Genomic DNA, 5,173 nt, shown 5'->3' with positions numbered 1-5,173 from the left:
AGGGGGAAAAAGCCTTTTACTCTCTGATCAAAATGTTCTGGGTTCTATGAGGAGTCAAGTCAAATTATTACGACCAAACACAAACACGCTCATTTCAGGAATAAATTATCACATGAAAAAAAGAATGTGCTTTTTAGCGAGAGTTTACACTGAAAAACATGCGAGTTTTTCGTACATCAATGCATGGTTATCGCTATCAAAGACATCTCGCCCTTTGAAGGCTTAATTGGGATCTGACAGACAGATGAGAGACTTCTTTTGCGTCGGCCATCTTAACTGTTTTAATCAGCTCTTCCCTCAGAGAGAAAACCAACAGCAAGAGAAAGGGAGAGCGGGGGTGCACAACTCAGGGGGTCCTGCCGTATGCCAGGGGGTCTTTGAAATAACTCTTGATTGACAACTCCGGATCAGGTGATTAAATCTCGAATCGAATCGGCGCCGCCGACAGGTTCCTCGAAACCCAACGTTGGTGGGGGGGGGCTGGGCCCCCTGAGGACCTCAAAGCCCGTTTCTGAAATGGAGGCCCGCGGATTCCCTTTGCTGACCCGCACACACAAACAGCGCACCTCATTAAGGAAGCAAGGAAGGCCTCTGAGTTGAAAAGGCCAGTGCTTTCTGGTGGCTGCGCTGTGGAAATAAACGTCCTTTAAAAGACCAAGGCGCTCCTGAAGTAACTCAAACTTGAGAGCTAACTTTCGTTCCTCATCAAACATGCCAACCCAAGGGGAACCTGAGGGAGGGAACAGCACACGCAGTAGCGTACATGATGAAATGACCTGTGTGAAGTCACACCCTCCCATTGAGTGTGAGAATGGAAATGAGGCAGGAATGAAAATGAACGTATGGTGATGTTCACCTCCTGTGTGAATGCTTTTGTTGACACACATGAAGTGGGGTAGCTGCAAAAGAAAGATTTCCCCCATAAATGTCCACACACACGCAGAGATACACACACATACACACACTCTTCGCCCTTTCCTCTCCAACCCTGTCAATGTCATTCATGGGTGGACATCATGTGATTGTGCAGGCTCTTTTTGCACAGGCATTATTTGAGACTCCTTGATGCTGAGTGCTCTACATATTACAGTCTGGCTCTCAGATGAGAAATGGACATGGTAGGTACATGTGAGTGTGGTCCAAAAGACCCTGGCTCATGTTTCTCTTCTGTCGCTCACTCTCTCTCTCTCTCTCTTTTTCTCCCTCACTCTCTCTCTCTCTCTCTATTTCTCCCTCAGTCCCCCCCCTCTCTCTCTTTTTCTCCCTCACTCTCTCTCACTCTCTCTCTCCCTCCGTCCCCCCCCCTCTCTCTTTTTTCTCCCTCACTCTCTCTCTCTCACTCTCTCTCTCTATTTCTCCCTCAGTCCCCCCCCCTCTCTCTCTTTCTCTCTCTCTCTCGCTCTCTCTCTGACACACCTGCAGAGGATTAACTTTGCTCTGGTGGGGCCTCAATCCTGCATTCCCCTGGTAAGTCTCCCATGCTTGCCTCTTTCTCCCTGTTCCATTCTTTCCCTTTCTCTCGCTCTGACAATACCATAACATCAACTGACAGAGAGATAGATTACTCTCTTTACTGGAAGAAGTGTATAGCATATGGTCCGTGGTGTTGGCTATGTGCTCTGGCTTATGTATTTATTGTGAGTTATGAATTATGTCTGAGTTCTGAAGTGCATGTATGGAAGTTATAGCACCTTGAACCCTGCAGACATATAGGCATATCCACATCACAAGATCACTGTTATTTCAGACTGTCCCCTGCAACTGCTGTATTCAGGACAGAGAAAGGACAAAGACAACGAGAAAGAGTGAGTGAGTGAGAGAGGGAAAGAAAGAAAGAGAAAAAAAGAGAGAGAGGGGACAAAGGAGGATGAGAGAGACAGGGAGGGATACTCAGGAAGAAGCTGTTGTCTGACTGAGAGATGACAGATATCAGATCCTCCCTTCATAGCGTGGTGTTACTCCATGAGAGTATGAGAGTACAGCTCTAGTGTACACTTCACTGCCTCAAGCCTGCCTTCAGCCAGAGACACGGCCGTTTGGAGTTCTGTCAGATTGGCCGTGACATCTATTACACCACGGATGGTTTAAGCACAGGCATCTGAAGGGCAGAGCGTTTGAAGATTCTGCACAAAAAAAAGAAAGTTGTCAAATGGAGGCTGAGACGTAAACAAAGTAAATAATGCATACCGGTCCTAATTACTGCCACAAAAGCAGCAGACGTTACGAATGTGACCACTTAACTCACTTTCAGGCTACCACTTTCTCATCCCCCACTATCCCATCTTTCTTTCTCTGTCTCTCTCCTTCTCTCTCTTGATCTCTTTCTTCTCAGTCTTCAGTTTTGTGGAAACAGAGGAATTTTCACTGGAGTGTTGATCAAAGCACCGGCAGGACAGCAGGTGTGGAGCCACTTCCTGTCTGCCAGCAGGGAGACAGAGAGCCGCAGGAAGAGCTGCCACCGCTTGGAACAGTCCTTCAAAATGGCCGTCACTCTCTCCCATCCTCGTCTCGTGGCTCGGTCTCAAAGCTCTCAGTGTGCCATCCCTTTTGCTGGAGCTTTCTTCTAGTCGACACTGCTCAACAAAACAACTCCACATTTGAAAGTCACAAGGAACATTTGAACACATCAATGCATTGCTTTCAGACATGAACTGAAGTTCTTACACTGTAAATGCATTTGAAGACAGTACAGTGGAGATGTGACACCCATCTCCAAAAAAGGAGCTTGACAAACAAATCTGATGAGCTCTGATAAGGTCCTGTCCAGCCGAAAAGCATTTATAGAACATCTGACTTTAAATAAAGGCTTTTCACCTTACATCCCACATATTTTCCTAAGTAGCAGCACTAAAGACCACTTACCAAGGAAGCAGGGTAGCATCTTACACCCCTGAAGTATCGTCATTCTTCATTATTTTGCCTTTAGATTTATATATGTCAGACTAAATAGTTAGATGCAGACATGATAGTTAGATCAGTAGATATTTATGATTCCATCCACATGCTAGACAACAACAAAGCTTGTGGTATGGATTGTATTTCTGCAGAGCATCTAAAAAATGGCAGTTATAGACTCAGTCCATTACTAGCCATGTGTCTTACTGGAATTATGGTTCATGATGTTCTACCGAACTCTATTATGTCAGTACTGTTAGTGCCTGTTCTTAAAGATAAGGCTGGTAAACTGAACAGCATAGACAACTATCAACCCATTGCATTAGCCAGTATCTTGTCTAAAGTGTTTGAGAGAATTCTATTAATGAAATTGGAAATGTATGTTCTGACTGCTGACAATCAGTTTGGGTTTAAAATAAAACATGGTACTGATCTCTGTATCTATGCTCTGAAGGAGATTATCTCTAGGTACACAAGTCTTAATTCATCTGTATTTTTATGCTTCATTGATGCTTCCAAAGCTTTCGATAGAATTTGTCATGAAACAATGTTTATGAAGCTGCTAGCGAGAGGGGTCCCTAAACCTCTTGTGAGGATTTTGGTGTTCTGGTATGCCAATCAAACTTTTCATGTTAAATGGGACAATGTTGTATTAGCTCCTTTCTATGTTGGTAACGGAGTTCGACAAGGAGGAATTTTATCTCCCTTTTTGTTTAATGTTCATATGGACGACTTATCAAGCCAGCTGAATAAGACAAATACAGGCTGTCTTGTAGGTGAATCTATTGTCAATCATCTGATGTACGCAGATGATTTGATGTTACTCAGCCCATATGGTGCTGGGCTGCAACAGATGCAGAGGGTGTGCTCTCAGTATGGCATAGATCATGATATAAAATATAATGCAAAGAAAAGCCACATAATGATAGTCAGAAGTAATCAGGACAGGAAATTAACCTTCCCTACCTTTTATTTATCTGGCAGTCCCCTTGGTGTTTGTGAGGAAATCAAATATCTGGGCCATGTCATTTCTGATGATTGGACAGATGACAACGATATATATCGACAGCGCTGTAAAATATATTCTCAGGCCAATATGTTATTAAGGAAGTTTTCTATGTGCTCAGACTCAGTTAAATGTTCCCTGTTTAGAACCTACATAACACCATTGTACACTGCTCAGTTGTGGTCTAAGTACAGGAAAAGGAGTATACTGAGACTGAAAGTAGCTTACAATGATGCTTTTAGATTGCTGCTTCATGTGCCTAGGTGGCATAGTGCTAGTCAGTTGTTTGTGTCTAAGCACGTACCAACCTGTGAGGCGCTCTTGAGACAATTGATGTATGGTTTCATGTGTCGACTGGACAAATCTGAGAACTGTGTAGTAGAGGCTCTGGTCAACCCTCTAAAGAGCTGCTATCGATTTACTTCGACATTAAGACGAGATTGGCACAAAAGTCTTCATACTTTTTAATGAACTGTATTATGTATGTTGTATCTTCTTGTTTTTCTCTCTTTTTTTATAGTTGTATGTCTGTTATTTTATATGGAACTTAGCGTCTGAAATAAAGATTTATATATATATATATATAAACTAAAAACTGCACTGTCCTCATTTCCTGCCACAGATCAGTTTCATGCTGAGGGAGTGTTAAGTGCATCTGTACCATTCTCTGCCTGAAGAACAGTAGCTTGCGTATCACTTTCACTGGTGCTGGTAACAGAAGACAGTGTTTGTTTCAGCGTAAAATGATACAAAGTTGCGGACACCAGGTGCAAATATAGCCTCGATGTAGACGTGGGATTCAGGATTCAGCATTTCAGATAGCCTACCTCTGTTTCTCCTGTGATATCGTATCCTCTCGGACGCTGTGTACAAGCATGCATATGCTATTCTTCGGTTTCCCCAAATGGTAAATGACAGGCTCCTTAGGCCTGACAGTGTAGACTACTGACAAGTTAACTCATCATAGGCTACCCCATCGAAAACTCCAACCTCCTTAAGATGCAGTTTCCCATTTAACATTCTAACTGTTTCTAATCAGTCTCTCTTTCATTAACAAGTACCTGCCGAAAATGGAAACTTGACGAAAACAACCAATACAACAGCACTTTTCGTCAACTACAACAACAAGTCGCCCCCCTCTGGCATTAAAAGGCACTGCGCGGTATGTAAATGCCATTCATACTACTTAATAAAAAATGGGACCGGTAAACTATTCAAAACAAACTACACAAATGCGTGCCTGCTCTAAAAGTGAAGTCGTATCTCTGTTTT

General features: G+C 43.2%; 1 long non-coding RNA gene across 1 annotated transcript; it reads right to left on the bottom strand.

Annotated features, from left to right (window-relative positions):
• Positions 1–1,360: 1,360 nt before the first annotated feature.
• LOC116223177 lies at positions 1,361–4,961 on the bottom strand. The gene is made up of 3 exons (XR_004164955.2): positions 4,729–4,961; positions 2,246–2,573; positions 1,361–2,123 (listed from the first exon to the last, which is right to left on the bottom strand). It is a non-coding gene; the product is annotated as an uncharacterized LOC116223177 (long non-coding RNA).
• Positions 4,962–5,173: the final 212 nt, after the last annotated feature.

This window comes from Clupea harengus, chromosome 1 (assembly GCF_900700415.2).
Source record: "Clupea harengus chromosome 1, Ch_v2.0.2, whole genome shotgun sequence".
NCBI classification, from domain to species: domain Eukaryota; kingdom Metazoa; phylum Chordata; class Actinopteri; order Clupeiformes; family Clupeidae; genus Clupea; species Clupea harengus.
The sequence above is the reverse complement of the archived record's forward strand: the minus strand, read 5'-3'. Positions and strand labels throughout refer to the sequence as shown.